The sequence below is a fragment of the Urocitellus parryii genome, chromosome 8 (genome assembly GCF_045843805.1).
Source record: "Urocitellus parryii isolate mUroPar1 chromosome 8, mUroPar1.hap1, whole genome shotgun sequence".
Taxonomy (NCBI): Eukaryota; Metazoa; Chordata; class Mammalia; order Rodentia; family Sciuridae; genus Urocitellus; species Urocitellus parryii.
The window spans coordinates 132,114,280-132,134,728 of record NC_135538.1 but is presented as its reverse complement, the minus strand read 5'-3'; the positions used below and the strand labels follow the sequence as shown (position 1 = coordinate 132,134,728).

Below are 20,449 nucleotides of genomic sequence, written 5' to 3'. Positions count from 1 at the left end.
ATCACAGAGTTGTTCTTGAGAAATCTATTTCCCACGCTTAACACCCCCCCCCCACACACACATTGTATCAGCTCTTTCTAAACATTTTAAGTGAAATATTGTTTCTCAGTTAAAAAGTAACATAATAACATTAGAACAAATTTGGGAAAATGGAGAAAAATTACGTTAAGTCACTAGAGCCTGTGTTTTGTTGTTTTTTTTTTTTTTGCTGTTTTTCTTCCTAGTCTGTTTTCAAATATTTTTGAGGTGTGTGAAATTATAATATACATTCAATTATGTACATTTTTACAATTAAATTTTTATTAAATTCTTTCTTTGCTGTAAGTCATGTTTCAGAGATTGCATAATCATATATTAGTCTTTTACTTTAAAGAATCATGCAGAAAAATGTATTTTAACTTTTTACATTTATATCAAACATTATAATTGCAATGCTTTCTTATGCATTTTTCTTATTTGTTTAGATCCTCTCCTCAATTCTTTATAATAAGTACAATTATAGTCATTATCTACTACCACTGGTTTTAGGGAATTAGATTGAATCCGTGCAAAGAGCATATGAAATGCCCTGTATGTTTCTTTTAAAGACAAATCCATGTTTTTGTTTTCTTCCCTTTTTCCTTTCTTATTAAAAAAGAGAATATATAATGAAAAAAGAAATTTTTGACATGTTTTTTCCCAAGTGTTTCCTCTTTCTTCTTCTTAATATGAGAAAGGATGTTTTGTGGTCTTGTAGACCTCTTTTTCTTTTATAATGGAGATTTTTAAAAACCCAACAAGAATAGCATAGGCTAAATATATTTGGACTTAATTCTCTGTCCATTTAGTTACATCTGGAAAGACTGGCAACACTGGAAATATTTAACTTGGTGGTGAAACTATAGGATTCCTATTTTGCCTTACTTTTATAGTTTTGGCATATTTCAATGAGCGAGTTCAAAATATAGCCCTGGAAAATTGGACAATGGATAATTTTATATTTGTAAATTTTTAATCTGATAACTATTGGCTTCATAAATATGTCTCTCCATATTTCCTGATAATTTTCAGTTGTCTTTCTTTATCCATGAAACATTCTGTTTTGTTTAGAATATTATTTATATTGCTATTAGTTAAAGGTTGTTCTCCCCCCCCACCACCTTTCTTTTTTTGCTGGATACCTGAAGTACTCAACTTATACCTACAGAGTCTGTGGATGAGCTTTTGGTTTTTACTATGGGGGAAATGCACTGGATCCTCAGACTTTCAGCTTCTGTCTACGAGTACATTTATAATACTGCTTTAGGAAGACCAGGGATAGACATGATCTGTTTCACTCTAGGAGACTTTAAACATTTCTCTATGTTTGCTCGTACTGTAGAATCTCAGTGTCTTAAAAATTATATAGCCTGACTCTGCATCTGATATTTGAATATCATTTGCATTTCAAAATATATCTGTTGCCTACAACATGACAAACACCAAAGCTATACCAGACTTTACATAGGTTCCAGGAATAGAAAGACAATTATGACAGTTTCTCTCTTCTATTAGCATATAAAGGTAAATATTGTAATAAAAATACTACATGGTTTGGGATGAGGGAATGATTAATTCTAAGGATGGGAAGGGACTGGGGGAAAAGGATAATATCAGGGAAATCAGAAAAGTGCGCTGTTGAAGCTAGAATGATTAAAGTTGTGTTTTGCCAGGTGGTCAGAAAAGGAGAGTGTTTCAGACAGAACAGCACAGCTGAAGCATGATTGTATGATGGTGCATACATACTTAAAAAGGATTAACAAGTGCACCCTGAGAGAATACTTTAACTAATCCACTTCTTTTCCTCCAACAACTCTAGCTGAAAATCTTCCAGTAGTTTATTTTATATCCATTGTTCCTATTTTGGGGGGGTCGGGGAAGAGAATCCACACGTGAAGTAAATTTAATTATTTTGTTATATTTCTCTTCTCCAAATATTTGGAAAGGGTTATTATTCCCAAGTAGACACCCTCTCCCCGAAACCTGGCCCCGACATTTTTGGTCAAAGCCATACACCAGTTTCCTGTTCTTGCTCTTCCCATTGTGTGGATTCAAGTTCTATAAGTCTCCTGATTCTTGTCTGCTCAATAAGTCCCATTTATCTTTATCCTTCTTAAGGTGTAATGCTCAGAATTAAACATCTTATATTAGGTGTTGCTTAACTGGTGTGGAAAGAAATAAGTCTGTCATTTTATTTGTTCTAAGCTAGCTAAGTTAAACTAATTTAGCTAAGTTAAGTTAAAGTTAAATTATTGTTTTTCTGACCTAGATTTTTAAAAACCTGTTTTGATGACCATATCAAATTGTCCCACTGTTTAGTAGCATTAAATATACTTAAACTGTATTTGTAGCTTATTATTATTTGACATTTATTGAAATTCTGATAGTTTTTAAAAAACTAGATAGAATTTGAGTACTAATAATGAAAAATGCAAGAGCTAAATTCATTTTTCCTAAAGAGTTTTAATGTGTTTTGATCGGCTGAACTTGTTAAATATATGAGCCAGTGTTTTATATAGCTAGTGGTATTTTGGATCTCTTTTTGTTACATGTTGGTTTCACATCTATCCAAACATCTGGTGAGGATATTTTAGACCACATTGGGTTTTCTATCAGCATACTTTAAAAGTAAGCAATTCCAACGAAACATTATGAAGTCTTCTATACTATAAACCAAGAAGCAATTTAGTTGGCAACTCAAAAGTGGAATGTAGAATGAAAATGAAATGAGATAAATTCCCCCTAGAGGCAGTCTACATTGTACACCCTAAGGGATGAATGCTGATATTGTACATAAAGTGTGCTTTTATAAAAGCTTGGAATTTCCAAATATTTATCATGGCAGTGTTTTATACTTAAATTACATAATGAATATAGTGTCATTTTTTCTTTTAGTTCTGCTAGGCTGATAGTTTGAACTAATAAGTGATGAGACCTTGAAACTTCAGCTAGATCCTTCTTTGATATTCTGAAACATATTCTACTTTTGATTTAGGGGATTGTTAAAATTATATTTTTGACATTATAAACAGTAAGAGTTCAGATATTCTAAAATATTTGTTTTAATTTGAACCTATATTAGTATAAATCAACGTATCATTCCAAAACCTTTGGTTTTATATATTGCCATACTTAAAACTGAGAAACAAGGATTTTTTGTTTGTTTTTGTTGTTCTAGCTTAAGATTGGAATTCTAGAAAGCAATGTAAAGTAGGTAATTTTATATGCTTGTGAGTTTTTAAAATCTATTCCTGTTTATTCAGATTGAATGTTACTTTGAAAATTTAAGAGATTTGTTGATATTTCGAAGGTACATCATTAGGAGTATTTTCTGTTTTAATTACTGGCCTCATATAACAGTTCTAAGTGGTAAATAATTTTGTTTATGACTATCAAATGAATATGTTAATCTCAGTTTTGCAAAAATTAATTTTTTTCCAAGTATAGGAATTTCTTATACTTGTTCCCTACTTATTGCCAAAAGATTTGGGATTGGTTATTTCTTTAGTTGACCACAATACTTATTGTGCTTAGAGATTTGAATTCAAGTGTTTTGTCCCACATCCAGGAATATTGCAGGCTAGATTATTTGAATCAAATTATTTCTTGTAAATAACTAAAAAAATGCAGGCTATAAAAATCTTCAAAATCCTCTTCAAAATAATTAAAGAATTAATAAGGTAATGAGCCATTATCAGGCAAATACGGAGAAGAAGGAAGGCCAGGCACATATTCAGGCTGTTTTCATCCTGAGGGCATTTTTCCATTTGGCATCTGGAACTTCATTTCTGAGAATCCTATGTGATGAGAAGGACAAAAAACAAAACAAAACCAAAAACCAAAAAAAACAAAAAAAACAAAAAACCAAAGGGCTTCATCTTCAGGTTGCATTAGATATAAATTCTCTTTCCAACTCCAGAGTTTTCAGGAAAATTTCTTTGGTGTTAAGCAGAGCAGACATGGAGAGGAATTCCTGAGAAGGTGTAACCACATGTAAGCCCTCAAACATATTTTAATTCCAATAAATATTGCATGAGTGGTTCACAAACCTTTTAAACAGGATTTGTTTTAGGAATTCAGGAACTTGTAGAACCCTTACGTTCCTGCAAGAGCTACCAAAATTATTCTCTGGAGGGAATTATCACAAGTAAGACCCAACTATAATTTTTCAAGGGCAATGAGCAACACGTAGTAGAAAATAACCAAGTACTCAGGGAAAAAGTATATTCTAATGAGAGCTCTCTTTTCACATCTTTTCTGTTTTACTTCTGCTTTGGCATTATGCTCCTCCCACCCCCTTTCCCTCTCATTTTCTTGCTACGTAATCTCCCTTTTTCAGTTTTGTAGCTTTTTTATGTCGCTGGAAATTCTCCTCTGCTTTGAGAATCTAAAGCATTCATTTTTCATTCCCTATGCTATTGTTCTGATTCCTGGTGCTGTTGCTTCCTCATCTCACAAATTGAGCTATTGTTATAGTGTCCTAGTTGACTTTTATTTTTTTCCCCAAATTTACTAGTAAATTAGGTTTAGGCTAATTATGCTGCTACTCACGATCCTTCAGTAGTTTCTCTATGAAAATACCTAAGTATGACATTTGATTTCCTTGAGATCTGGCCCCAGCCAAGTGGCCTAAAGTTAGAGACTGGGAAAATGTTTGAGAACCATATATTCATGTGATTCATTATCATGCCTCATCAATTTATTATAAACTTACCTAAAAAGTTAATAGAGGAATAAGAGTGTTTTTATTTGGTGTCAGTATTATCTTTGTCCTTTTATATGGTGGTTTATACACAATATCTATTCAGTGAATGTTCATCAAGTGACTTAATGATTAAGAGAATCAGATAATGACTTTTCAATCAGTTGCCTCCCTTGGCACACATTCCCTCTGTGAGGCTTAAAGGAAGAAGGTCCTAGTCTGACATGCTTGTTTTCACAGTTTAGACTCTCCTCTGGCCTTTCCATTTCTCATGTGCTACCAGCACCTTATACCAGCTATCACATTCTTAGTTTCAGCTCACTTGGGAATGGGATAAAGAAAAAGAACATGCCAACATAAGCTATACTTAGGAGTGGCACAAGGCCTGAATTTTCTTCTGCTCCTAGGTGAAATTTTCCATCTCTAGAATCAGGTTATCATCAGAAATGACCAGTCTTTTTTATGTGCTGTTTCCAGAATCAATAGCAATGTATTTAATTTTAAGGAAATAAAAGAAAATTTTAGTCTTGCAAAAATTGGAAAGCAGGTATTATTTGTTTATTATAACCCAAAGCTTTTAACTTAAGAAGTTTGAAGGCTGGAAGAATGTGTGAGGCTGGAAGAATGTGTGAGCCTAAAGGATTTTCAGGCAGGATATGACTGATAGGAAGGACTGGTGCTCTATGGTTTGCTATTTCGTTTTCTATCTCTTTTAATACCAATCCTGTAATGCAGGCAAAGCAGATTATTATTATTATTATTGCCATTTTATAGGTAAGGTAGAGATTAGTCAGTCTTTGCTTTTACAAATGAATCATATAGGTCATTTCTAGAAGCATTAATTGAATACCTTCCATATACCCCATACTCTGATCTTTACTGCATTTTTGTTGTTGTTGTTTCTAAGACATTCTCATTTTAAGGTTCATACTCCAAGTATAGCATTTTATTATGTCCATTTACTTCTCATTTTAATTTTCTTTCTAACCCATCTGTCTTCTGTCTGTTCTAATCTAAGTAAGATTATAATACTTCGCAGACAAGTAAAATAGATGAGCTAGTAATTAACTCTCAAGTTCAGAGCTTTTTTAAAAATATTTTTTAAAAAATTGTTGATGGACTTTTATTTTCACTTATTTGTATGTGGTGCTGATAATGGAACCCAGTGCCTCACACATGCTAGGCAAGCACACTACCGCTGAGCTACAACCCCAACCCCGTTCAGAGCTTTTTTATGCTCTGGTAGGGTTAGGAAAAATGAAGACCTCACTTGTATATTAGTGAGCTTTTCATTGCTGTGACAAAATAACTGAGAAATTAACTTAGAGGAATTATTTGGTTTCAGAGGTTTCAGGTCAGGGGCAGCTGGCTCCATTGCTTTTAGACTTGTGGCAATATGGAAACATCATCATCAGAAAACTGTGGCAGAGGAAAGCTATTCCCTTCATGTTGGCCCAGAGAGGAGAGGGAAGAAGGGAGGGAGGGAGGAGAGAGAGAGAGAGAGAGAGAGAGAGAGAGAGAGAGAGAGAGAGAGAGAGAGAGAGAGAGAGAGATGTGTGTGTGTGTGTGTGTGTGTGTGTGTGTGTGTGTGTGTGTGTGTGTGTGTGTAGAGACAAGGAGGGAGGGGTGTGTGTGTGGGGAAGTTGCTTGGGATAAGAAACACCCTTCCCTTGGGAATCTACTTCCTTTAACTAAGCCCCATCTGCTATATTTTTCACTGCCTCCCCATAATGCCACCAAATACGAACCCATCTATCCATGGATGAAATGAAAGCCCTCTTGAATGAATCACTTCCCTAAAAGACCCACCTCTGAACATTGCTGTATTGGGCAACAAGCCTCCAACACTTGAGCCTTTGGGGAATGTTATAGTCCAACCCATAATATTACTTATATAAATAAAATGTTAGTAGAGTCTATACAATAATTCTATTAAGAATCTGAGGTCATAAAACTCTGACCTGGATTATAAATATTTCACTCACTCTCAAATTTTGGCAAAAATGAAAACTTCTTTGATGTTGATAATATATAATAATGAATAGGCACAGAGGGTTATATTGGGATAATTAAAAGTTCAAGATTTATTTTGTGCTTTCATAAAAGAAACATTGGGACTCAGGGTATCCTAATATTGGTTATGGCTAAGTGCTAACCCATATGTAGTTCAATTAGCATACCATTATTGAGTACCTACTGTTTTTAGGCAGTGAGATTAAATACAGCTGTTTGTCCTTTCAAAAGTGAAGATGAACCCAAATGCAAATTCAGCCTCATCTTCATTTAGAGATGTTCTTAATGAGAATATTTCCATAAGATTGAATTTAGAGAAAATTCAGGGATACCCAAAGATTATTTATTTTCCTAAAGTTGGACCAGCTTCCTATCCTAGAGAGTATTATCACCACTGGTCACTTGTTACATTTCAAGGCTCACTTCTTAAGCTCAAAGCAATAAATCAACAATTAGGATGCCAGGATGAAAGAAGTGTTTACATTTTTCATGAGAAAAGAAATTTTAATTTATTTTATTTTAATTTATTAAATTAATTTATTAAAACAGACTAATAAGGGCTGGCTATTGTCTTACTAAATGTCCTTTTACTCAAAGATTGAATCACAACACCTCTCCTTGTCATTCTAATCTATCTTGTCAAAACTTCTCAGGATCCCCCAAATAGCAGTGTTAGAGTTGTGTGAAGAACAACACCAAACATGTGCCTATAGTGGGAATGGAAAAGCCCTTATGAGGCTCAGGCACTCAGATCCTCATAAATTACATCTGTGGTAATAATTCTTTAGTATCTTAGCTCAACATTTCAACAAGTTTTTTATGTTAATATTTTATTTGGAGCAATATTGTGATTTTTCAAGTGATTTCTCTTATGGAAACTCTTGAGTCTATGAAGAACAGACAAATATTTCAGAGTGTTTTTTATTTATTTTTTTTACTCCAGACAGCAGCAAACACATGGCAACAATAATGTAGTAAAAAGGAAAACCATTATAGTCAGCCTGAACATTCTTTGTCAAAGCAGTTCTTTCATAATCATGGCCATAAAGGGCCTGGAAATGTACACTGCCACCTCTTCATTGTGTTATTCTCTGCCAGCACACAACCCAAAAGGGAAATAAAACACATTTAACTGATGTGCACAGACAGAATAAAGTCTATCAACAACTTTTTGTAAAATGTCTATTCTATGAATTGAAAAGAATGTAAATGCTGGGAAGCAGCCTCTCCACTACTAAGGAGGTTTTGGAGTCTGTGAGGCAGTCACAGAAACAGCAGCTCTGGGAAGAACAACAGAGTGCTGCTTGCTCTTGGTTGTTTATTCTCTCCTGACTAATATTAGGGGCACTGCCTTGCAGTTTGCCTTGAAAGGCTTGGATCATAGTAAAGTTTCTGTATCATATTAGAATGATGGGAATCCAAGATACTGGGCCATGATTTTTTTTTGTTGTGAGACTATATGCTTTTTGTTGTATCTTAGAGAGCTAAAGAAGTGTTGCTGTTAGTGGAGAGATGGAGAATGGAAAGGGGACTCAGATAGAAGTTTTGTAGATTCTGACAGATTGTGGGTAGACCAGGGAATAGACAGAAAGTGATATTGCCTTAAGATGCACAATTGCTGGATGAATGGGACTGCAGAAATTGCTTTGGACTCTCTGTTAATACAGCATTCTTCCAGGTTTCATCTGTGGAAGAAGAGGATCATGTCTTTGGGACAATGTCATTTTCATGTGATTGGATGAAACAAAGCCTGTGAAGTAAGAATAGCACCAGCGTGACCACTGATCCCTCACTGTGGGCCACTCCATGCTAAGAGTAGCATGCACATGTTATTTAATAATTTCCTTTAATCTGTATTATAGTCCTCATTTTGTTGGCTAAAAGACAAACTCGGAGAGGTTTTGTAAGTGTCTTCAGACTACAGAATTAATAAGTGAAGGTGAGAGACCTTAGATTTGAGTACAGCTTTGTCTGACTTCACAAACGTTGAAATCTCATGGTAAATTTTTCTGTTCTGATGAGACGGACATATGCAAAAGTAAGATAAGTTAGGAGAAAGAACATATGACTGCTAAAAAGTTGTTAGATAAGGTGCATAGGCAGATAATTGAAGAGCAATTTTCATAATTCAAGATGAAGTGTTAGAATTACTTGACTTAGAAAACAAGTTTGATGATGCTAAGCTAAAAATCTATAGGTGGTTCAGGAGGCAAAAAAGAAAAAAACAAAAACAAATAATGAAAATAGTATAAGATCCATGTTACAGATACTTGGAAAGAGAGACAAAAAGCAAAATGGGAGCAGTCTGGGGTGATTGTAAGGATTTCTGAGCTATACTTCCATAAATTTATGGGCCCTATGACATTGGTTAAACACAGTTGTATAAAAGGCAACCTTTGAAAAATGTGCCTATGTTCAAGGTATTTTCCTAGGGTTCATTTATTTTGCCTAGTAAAAATCTGGTATAACCTTGAAAAATGGTGAGGTTGCTAAATTTTGTACTGACTGCTGAATTTGATTATGGTTTTATGTGACTAATTGCAAGGCTAGTTCTTTTGTTTTAATAGTGTTAGAAAGTCTCTGATGCAGGGGATGGCCCTCTTTGGTTTGCTCAAATTATATGTAAAGCAGCCTTCTGACTTTTGGAAAGTTTAATTCAAGAATTTTTTTTTTATTTTTTTTTTATTAATTCAAGAATTTTATTTGGATTATTTTATTTTAGCTATTTGCTGTAAAATGAAGGGTAATTGACTAATCTGGGAGCTATTTTAGAGATTGGAAAATTGAATCTCCATCTGCCACTTGAACAAATAAGCAGCTCCTCACATGTGAGCCCAAGTCATTGATGTAAAAGGCATTGTTTATGAGCCTGCCTTGTGCTCACTAGTTTATCATACCTTACATGATTGAGCCCTTCAACTAAAGCATGAAAACCCAGAAACATAGTGTCCCTATATGATATAATAGGTATTTGGAAGTACGTAAATCAATATGAACAGTATCTAGAAGGGTGGAAAAAAGGTTAAGCCACACATGATCAAGTGTAACTTTTATAATCAGACTTGAGACTTTAGCCAGGAAAGTTATCTGCATTTGCCTAAAATATAAAGTTTACCACATTTGTATTTTTGCATATAGAGAGCTTTTGATAAAATATTTGTTAATTTGGTTTTCTATACCCAGAACTGTCCTTGAAATACACAATTATGCCCGACTCATGACTCTTTATATCTTGAATATTGTTTATTTTAACTTTGGTCTTTCTTTCCTTTCAAGCTACGATAATTTCTGGTAATGTGGGACATTGGAATGTGTACTCCCCCAATTACCTAGAATGTTTTGGTAAAAATAGACCTCCACTTCAATGTATCTGTCAGGAATCAATAGCAAATGATAAATATACTGTAATTTTAAAATTACTTGATGATGGACTTGCCCAATAAACTATAGTTACTTTAAGAATACTCAAGTGACATGAAGACCTGTGAGAAATCAGAGACTTTATTATAAAATCAAGACAAAATTAGCTTTCTGAGGTATAGACATGGCCTTCAACTCCTACCCGTCTGGAAGGTGTTTAGGCCAATATTTCAAAGCAGTTAGAATTAGCTAGTGTCAGAAAAGTTGTGTGGTTAATACTCAGAAGGGGCATTTCAGTTGTCATGAGTTTGATTTGATTTTTTTCTTCCTAAATAGTTGTTTTTAGGTCTTAAGCTTACTGCCCATTTTATTTAATTCATTAGAATAACTCAAGATGTAGCTATGGTTTTTGTGTTTTCTTTAGGCCACTTTGATACTTGAAAAATTACGGGTTACTTCATAATTAGAGATCCCACTTTTGCATAGTAGGATCTTCCTTAGCTGGAAGATTCTCTATTAATTTGGATGATCTGGGCTTGTTTTAGGCTCAAATTGTGTGGATTAACCTGTAAGGTAGGTATGATGAAAGAGGATATTAGCATTAAGTGTCTGACATTGGTAGTCTTTGTGTGTTAAAGGTATCTAATTTATATTGATTTAAAGTTACAATCCCTGGTTTCTAACTCCACTGTTTCTAACTCCACTGATTCTAACTCCACTGATTTTATCCTTAAAGCCCAGATTTGCCAAGTGATTTTAAGAAATTATTTACGTTATTTACAGTAAATTCTCTGAAAATTTTGCACACATCTCCCTTCTTTGATTATGAATGATGATGTTTAGTTGGGATTTTTTTTTAAAGTTACATTTTTAAGGAGATATCTTGGTATAAAGAATAATTAATTAGCTATGAGTTCTTGCCAATAACAAATTTTGTAATTGTTAGAAAGTCTTTTAACCATATTGGGGCTCAATTTTATTATCTGTCTAATGAAGATATTGAGTGAGATCAACGTTTTCAAACATTGTTTTCCCTGTAATCCACAGTAAGAAATATATTTCATAAACCATTCCAGCACACACATGTGTGCATTAAAAACAAAAGTTTGGCAAAATAACACACCCTTAAAATGTGCAGGATTTTCTTTTTTTGTCATTTACCAGATTACTTTCACAACCCATAGCTGTCACTTTCAGTTTAAAAAACACTGAATTAGATGCTTTCAGACAGCCTTTTCAATTTTAAGATTTAAAATGGAGAACTAGGATTTAACTTTATTGTTTTTACTCCAAAAGTGCAAGTTGAGATTTTAAGCAATGACAAACTATTATCCTTATCGTCAAATGTGCAGGTGTGGTGATGGGAGCTTGCACCCTGAGATTCTGTAGGGAGAACTGACAGAGGGTATCTGCTGTGGTATCTATCCTGCCAGAGCAGGGCAATGACCTGGCCAGCAGTGACACTCACCTTTCAGTTTCTTCTGCTGAGTGTACTTTCCTGTGGTAGCCTCTTGTTCCTTGGAGCCAAAGTCATCAGAAAGCAAGATTAGAGCAGCAGTTTGGTAAGGAAAGAGTAGGAGTATGTAGCATTAGCATGTGTGACTTTCTAAAATTGTGAAGAGTATTTGAGGTTCATCAAAGGAAGTGGCCAGAAGTGAAACCTATGGTTAATGCTAATCAAGTGAAGCATTCATGTAAAGTACACAGATTTTCTGTGTGTGTGTGTGTGTGTGTGTGTGTGTAAGGTAGGGAACACATGTTTTATTAAGTGTTTTTTTGTTTTCTTTATTTTGTATGTTATTTCTTGGCATAATTTTCTTCATAGGTAGGATGTTATGTCCCTTTGTGGCTAAATCTCCTAAAAGTGTGACAGTGATGAGGTTGAGCTGGACATTGGGTTAGTTACACCATGTCGTACTTGCTATCACTGCTTCTGGAACTCAGATCGTTTTGAAGTGAGTGATATGTAAGAGCCCACTTTTGTGAATGAACATGCAGAAATCATTTTGCTCCAGGGAGGGAGTGGGGAGGCCTCAGGAACAAGCTTATCATCAGTTCTGGACTTTGACTTCATTGAAAGCAATAGAAATAATGGGAATTTCTCATAATGAATGCCGGTAAGAAGAAAGAAGAGGGCCCTGTTCAGATGCAGACTGTTAGTCCTACAAAAGTGAGTGGGTACATTATGGCCTGGACTGTGGACTGGGGGAGTGTAATTGATCTTTTTGCTAAAATTGAAACACTAGCAGTTTTGGCCCTCTGGGCGGCCAGAGGAGAAAACTGCAGAGTTGACTCCAAACCATTACTTGAGGGGAGTCTCCAGGACAGACAAGCAGGAGGTGGTCTGAGGGATCCAGAGCAGAGGTGCTATTGCCTGCAGTGGCTCTCTTGTGGTCCCTCCTTTGTTGTCTGACCATTTGGGAAAAGGGATAGGCCATCCTGCTGAGCTGCCCAGAGAGGATATCTTGTAACTCACAGGACTGGGACCTTAGCAGTATGAAGACTTGTTTTCCTATGACTAGAGCTAACAATTGTAGAGTTCTTATGGCACATTTCTCTGTTGTGAGATTTTATTTTTTTCCGTAGATATCCTAATTTTACCATTATCTTTTTCTTAAGTTTAAAAATAGAACAAGGGTATCTTACTGAGAATCTGACGTCCTACATTGACACTTGATAAGCAAAGCCCCCCTCCTCCCAAGGAGAGGGGCACTCTACCACTGAGCTACATTCCCAGGCCTTTTGATTTTTATTTTGAGAAATCTTGTTAAGTTGCCTAGGTTAACCTTGAAATTGAGATCCTCCTGCCTCAGCCTCCTGAGTACCTGGGATTACAAGTGTGTATCATTATATCTGGCTATAAATAAAGTTTTAATAAAGATAATGAAATAGTTTTTGTGAGACTTCTGTATGACTGTGTTAACTAGGAGGATATTATTTCAATTTTTATGGAACATTGAGGTTGCTATTATTTGGTTGAGGCATATGAATTACTATTTTATAGTCCCCCAAAAGTTGAATATTAGCAGTTTAAATTCTTCAACCTAGAAAACCTAAGATCAAATATCCAATGAGTGACAGAGAAGTGACCTTCTAATCCAGCTATTATTGACCTAAAGCCTGTCTTTGCCTTTTCCCATTATTTAATGTTTCCTATGTGAAATTTAGTCTATATATAAAGCTTATGATGTTGATAGTATATAATAGCTAAAAGATAGTGCCCCAACGTGAGTGCACATTCTAAATTGTCACCAAATGGAACAGCAAAGATCAAAATGGACATTTGATCATTCATATAAATAAATAGGTATGTATACATTTATGTAGGGGGAGGGCTAGAAAGAATTTTCAAGGGAAGGGTGATTTTGCTGTTTTCAGTATAATTATTTCTATAGTGTATTTTTTGACAGTTTTAAAAAATAACTTTAAAAATGAAACTTTGTTTTGTCCTTGGACAATAAACATAAAGGAGAGCCTTTCATAATGACAGGGTAAAAGTTTGACTGCTGTTGCTCCACAGGTGGTAGCATATCCTGGTTGGCATAAACCATGTCAGGATTGTAAAGACTGAATGCCACAGTGTAAAACACCTTTTAACCTTGCTCAACATTTAACTGGCAAATGTTAAGGAATTTGGCTGAGAAATATATATCAACTTTACAGAAAAACATCAAGACATCTCTCTTGTCCCAAACTCAGACACCCACATTTAGTTCTTATTCATGATTACATTCTATATTCAGTGAGACCAAAGTGTAATTGTAGAAATTATATTCACTTGTGAAAGATTCTAGGATAGACTTGACTTTAGATAGACCACTACCAGAACTCACCACTATAAGATGAATCATCTTGTCCTGATGAATACAAATATCCCTGAAGTTTTACATAAACCATTCAAATGCATCAGTTCTTTTGGCAAGTGATGCAGTGATATTAATAATTGATCTACTAATGTCAGTCATCTCACTCGAGACATCAAAAAGGGCAGAAGAGGGTTGCTTGTCTATTTCATAAGGTCTGCTTTCTTAAGAAGAATTCATACTGTGTTTCCTTCTCTCTGTAGGTGCAATCATAAGCTTCTATGAAGAAATTTTCATTAAATATAAGTTTCTCTCTAAGGGGACTCTCCTCATCTTATAATCTTCATCAAGATTATCAATGATCTCCAAGCCAGCTTCAGTAACTTCTATCAATTAATTTTTTAAAAAAACTTCTAACTGACTTTTCTTGAGGATTGTGAAAGAGACATTTCCAACTGAGTATTTATTGAAGTACTTTCATAAGGTAGAACATTCAAAGGGAATGATCCCATACTCACTGGATACTTTGGCTCCTATGCTAACTTTAATTTTGTCAATCTTGGAATGGAGACATCTTAAAACACCATTATGTGCTTGCTCTTTGTTGCCTTGAGAACCTGTGCCATTGACCCCCATATTCTCTCTCTTGCAATGATGTCATCTTCTCACTCATTTCTTGTAATTCTTGTTTGTGGTTTCAAACTGGTTTCCTTGTTATGATGTTGTTCTTGCTCCCTAAGAGGGTTTAATAATACTCTTTACCTTAATTTTCTCCAAAAAACACCAGGTAGAGATTCATTTCCATTAGTCTTAGTGGCACATAACAAAAGATACATAAATAATACCAAACTGCAGAGCAAAGTGAGTCCCAACAGTAGTCAGTGGGTCCAGGTATGAAGATCAGTCCTGTTTTAGACACCCTTCTTCTTCTTCTTTTTTTAAAAAAATATTTTTTGAAGTTGTAGATAGACACAATATCTTTATTTAGTGTTTCTTTTTCTTTTTTTTTAAATGTGGTGCGGGGAGGGGGGTGATGTGTCTAACCTAGTGCCTCATACATGCTAGGCAAGTGCTGTACCACTGAGCTACAACCCCAGCCCCTCTTTTAGACATTCTTATCAATGTGCATTTGCTCAACAAGATAAGCTGCTTATTTATACGTTTAGCAAAATGTTATCACAATTAAAAACAAAATCAGGAGTTTCATAAAAGGAACCAAAATGAATTTCACTGTAGTTTAAAAAGTTTCCTTTTTTAGTAGTCATAATTAATTGGAGAAATGGAAAATTATGTATACTTCTTGTATTGTTATCCTGATATCCAGAATAAGACAATCAAATCTATAGAATTCATTGGACAGTGACTTTGGCACTTGTTTATTCTGTGCACCATGTTCACAGAGCTACTGCTGCCTTCTGGGCAGCTGACACACCTGGATGGCACCCTGAGCACCAGTGCTGCTGCTGCCTCAGCAGCCCATTCCACACATCAAGAAACTGAAGATATTGTTTTGCAAATTTTACTTACTGAAATATTTTAGGATCAGAATCTGAAGTACCATTTTATAAATATAAGTTAAAAAGCAACCTTTTAAGCAAACTACAACTTTTTGAACACTAAATACTTTACTTTCCCATGCATCTGCTGAGTGATTTAGCTGGAGGTTGATGCTCTTGGATTTGTCAGTGATGAAGAGTAACTAGACATGTTTAGAAAAGGTGCATCTTTAATCCAGCACTGTCCCTGAGGTACTCTGGTGTCTTCTGCACAAGAGTGACACTGCACAAGTTACCATGAGTTGTGGCAGATGGGGGCTGTATTAATTTCCCCTGTGCACTGACTGTCTAATCTAAACATTCCAGTGTTGAAAGCAAAACCGTTAGTTGGTATTTCTAGGGAAGGGTCACTGAGTCTCAGATGCATAAAAGAATACATGCAAAAATAAAACAGTATATTAATGCAGAATATCTGAGTCTGAAATGGAAAAAGGTCACATACTCATCTGATTTAAGCAGATAGAAATTCACAGATATGTTTGTGATTTTACCAGCTATAGCAATTTCAAATATTGAAATGGCATTTGGATCAGGAAGATGGAGTTCAGATTATAGCACAGTGAATAACAAAGTGAAAATGTTATTCTAGCAGCTTACAGATACTTCATTGTGTTTGCCTCTGCTAAGTCCTGATGAAATGATTTGAAAGAGCCATGCCTGTTGTTTTTGGCGTTTATTGATTTTGTTCCATGCAGTGTGAAGGATCTACTCCTTGTCTTAAAATGATGAAATTGAAAGAAGATTGATTTTGGATGACTTCCAGTATCTTTCCTTAAACTTCAGTTTGCGGAGATTGGTCACTGGAAAACAAAACCATAACTCTCAAAATCCACTCCCTGCTGGTCTGAAACCAGAGCTTGCAGGTCATGCTCCTAATATCTTGGAGAGAATTGGAACTTTCAGCATATTTTGGAGCAGTATTATTTCCACATTTGATCAGTTCTCTTTTAAAAAAAATGGCAAAAATGGTTATTCAGCCTACTTTAGACATCCTGAAAAAGCTTTGTAGATACCTTCCATTTCTTCAAATAAGTCCTATAAAGAAACAATTAGAACTTTGAAGAACTATAATATTGAGAGTTGGGGTAAAGAAAGGTTCATATTTTAAAGATTTTGAACATTTTAGAGGATCTAAATTGTAAGAAAAAAATTTTTGCTTTTTAAATAGTTCATAAATTATTGATAATTAAAAATGATATTGACAGTGGCTATTCCTATAGCATTATGCTTCCTGTTGTGTGAAGGAGAAGTTAAATGTCTGAAAAGTAAAATGTATTCATGGCTGAACAAGCATGGCAAACACATGGAGAACCAGACACATGTATCTTCCTACCTGGCATGGACCTTCCAACTCATGTGGATTTCTTTCTTAACAAAGAGTTGCTCTGCAGATTGACAGCAGACTTTACCATCATTCCCCCCCACCCCTCTCTCTTTTGTGGCCCTGATGGTAGTGTCAGCATTTTAGAGATGAAGACAGTGAGGCTGGGTGTATCCTGTGCCTCACAATCAAAATAAGAAACAGGAATAAACAGGTTGTGACTGATCACCTTCAGTTGATATTCATTCTTCACCATCACTTGCCATTTTGCTCCCTTAGAAATTTCAAATATGCCTATGCAGGTGGCCGAAAGAAGTTTGGGGTTTTATTATTTTTTAAGTGTAAAGTATCTCATGTGTTCTTGTTTTTCATAGCTTTTTCAAAATCATTTTAATAGTTGAAGAAAATGTAACGTTTCTTCTTAGCTAGAGATGCAGTCTTTGACATATTATCAGTATTCTGTATTTACTTTGTTTTTCTTTCACTCATTCAACATTTATTGAGTTCATGTTATGTGTGAAGTAGCTATGTGGTTAATACAAATATATACAAGAAACTAATTATCCATTAGGGAAGATGGATTCAGGAAAAGGAATTATGGAGTGCCTCACTCAGGCCTGACCCTCATTGCCATTATGCTGATGGAATAAAGGATTTCTTAAGATAAGAACCCTAAAAATCTGTATAGAAAGACTCATATTCACTAGTTGCTATGTCCTAGAAATACCCAATTTGGCTATTATAGGCCCTTGAATGAGGAATTTAGGATTTGAGATGTATAGATTTGGTTTTGATCCAGTGAACGTCTAGAATGGGATTGGTAGAACATGCTTGCCAGGAAAAAGATTCTTCAGAACATCTATGTTTATGTGAACAATGGGCAGAGGAAGGCACTAGAAAGATAGGGATCTTTGTCTCTGCTTGGGAGGAATCTGTTGTGTTTTGGGACAAGGAAGTCATTTCTGGAGCAAGGATATAGCTTCTGTGGATAAGCATGAGTGAGGAAAAACAAGGACATATGAAATATTTTACATTTAAAAAATGATACATAAAGAGTAACTGCAGGACTGGCATTGTGGCTGAGTGGTAGAGTGCTCGACTAGCACTTGTGAGGTGCTGGGTTTAATCCTCAGCACCACAAATAAATAAATAGGTGGATAGATAGATAGATAGATAGATAAATAAATAAATAAATAAAAGGTATTGTGTTCAACTACAACTAAAAAAAAAAAAAAAAAGTAACTACAGAGTCTGCTCATGGGAGATGATATCTGAAGGCCAGTCAAGAATTTACTAGGCACTGTTCCATCAGGTATCAGTTCTGTGGTGCATACTCTGATGGAAAACTCTTGGATGTGTCTGTGTTCAGAAATCAGAGGATGAGATAGGTGTGTACCTATAGTCCCAACTACTCGGGAGGCTGAGGGGGAAAGATCCCTTGAATCTAGGAGTTTGAGACCAGCTTGGACAACATGTTCAACATGTGGACAAAGAAAAAAAGAAGTTGGAAGAACAATTCTGGAAGGAACATAGTAGAAATAGTGGGAATGGGAAGAACTGGTAAGGTAAATGTGGAGTCTTAGATGCCAAGGTCAAGGAAGTCCTAGTAGTGCTGAGGAGGTCAAAAGTATTGACCCTGAATAATCCTCTGGATTAGAGAGCCACAGGGAAATTCAGAGACTTTTTTTGAGATCATGTGACTTTTGTCCTCCGGTGGTCTTAGTGTTGAAAATGTGTGTGAACTTATATAAAGGAGTATTTCTAGGTAGTATATTCCATTACCTTTCCAGCTCTGCTCTTGTGACATTTTCCATTGAACTGCAAGATCTTAGAGGACATATATTACTATATCATGAACTTGTTTTTCAAAATATTTTGATAATTGCTTTTCAGTATAATTTACTTCCATTATAATGTTATATAACTTAATTTCATTTAAAGACACTGTTCTGAGAAAGCATCCATAGGCTAGGTGGCCAGTGGTCCATGGTACAAAAGGGGTGCCAGATTCTGTCCTGGAGACTGCATTTCTGAGTCCCTAGCATAGTGGCAGCATGTAGGTACTGGGTAGATACAGATGACTGACTAAGGAATGAGGTATGGAAAACCTCATAGAGCCTCCCCATCCTCCCACTAGGAAAGGCATGATACAATAAACCAAGTTTCTACTCTCTGAGTTATGATCATATTTTAGCAGTCACCAGACAGTTTGAGCTAGAGTTTGTATCATCCCCCTAGCTAGGCTTCTTTTAGCAAGAGGCAGTGTAGGGAAGGCTTTTAAAGCATGGCTCTTAAGTCTGGATTTAAGGCCAAACTCTATTATTTCCTAGATGAGTGTGCTTGGACAAGGTATTTTTCATTTTATATTTAAGTTTTCTTTTCTGTAGGTATGATAGTAATAGAAAAGGATAGAAACATTATAGACTCTTTGTGATCATGGCCTATGCTTGTGAAATAATAAATAAAATTAAATAAGATGCTTGGATGGATATATATATATATATATATATTCATATTGTTCTGTACTTCTCCCTTCCCTAGAAAGTATATCTTTGTTTTATCACATTTAACATATATTTCTTATATAAAAGACTGCCTCTTGCTTAATTACTGATAATGGAGTTAAAACCATATTTTTTCATGAATTAACTTGCTAAATAGTTTATTTTGAGGAAGTGTGAATTTAACTTGGAGAAAGTTGCCTATCACCATTGGAACACAGGTGTACTTTGATAATAATCTTCAGGAATTATATAATTGAGAAGACACTTGCATATAATTTTATTCATCTAGTTTAAGATATATTTTAGCATATCACTGCCTGTATGGAAAGTATTCCTTTCATCTCGGCCCAGTGGCTCACACCTATAATCCCAGCAGCTTGAGAGGCTAAGGCAGGAGGATCACAAGTTCAAGGTCAACCTCAGCAAATTTCTGAGATCCTGTCTAAAAATAAAATATAAAAAGGGCTTGGGATGTGGCTCAATGGTTAAGTAACCCTGGTTTCAATTCCTGGTATCCCCCTGTCAAAAAAAAAAGTATATTTTTGAGCACCTGTAACACTTTGTTGGAACCATGGCAATGATAGCAATTATATGCTTTAATGTTACTATTTCTTGCAAATTTTATATTATTTTAAAAAATTGATTGTGATGCTGATGTGGAGGATGAATAAGTTACATATCTAATGTAAAACATGAGATTGTTACTCAATATATTTAGAGTTGTATTTGAGATTTTTGCTAGAAGAGTAAACTTTAGATGCTTCTGCCATACAAAGTCAAGGGGTAACAGTGAAATGATGGATATGTTAACTGGTTTGCCTATAGTAACAATTTCACTATGTGTGTATTTATCAAAAAACAGTGCAAAATTTTTTTTTTACAAATAAATTACGTAGATAAATTTTATCCCCAAAGATTCCTGTGGTACCTGATATTGGTGGGTATTTAGTGATTTTTGAGTGAATTATTTTTGTCTTTAATGTGGTAGAATGGTTCCAGTTCCAGGCTTTCTAGTTTGCATGCATTCTTTGATATTGTCAGATATTTCTTAATTTTGGAGCAGTTTTATATGTGTTCACTTTGGTTGTGTCTGAACTACTGACTTGTAATCCTAATTCTGGAGTAAAATTGAATAATTTTCCTCTGTTGAAAACATATGAAAAGCATATTTG

The 20,449-nt window shown here is 35.0% G+C and overlaps 1 protein-coding gene and 1 pseudogene across 1 annotated transcript in view; one reads left to right on the top strand and one right to left on the bottom strand.

The window, feature by feature from the left end:
• The window catches only part of Gmds (GDP-mannose 4,6-dehydratase), a 632,956-nt gene that overhangs the window by 153,135 nt on the left and 459,372 nt on the right, over nucleotides 1–20,449 (top strand). The gene's annotated exons all lie outside the window — the stretch shown is intronic.
• LOC113189884 (chondroitin sulfate N-acetylgalactosaminyltransferase 2 pseudogene) overlaps nucleotides 13,519–20,449 on the bottom strand; it is a 30,308-nt pseudogene continuing 23,377 nt past the window's right edge.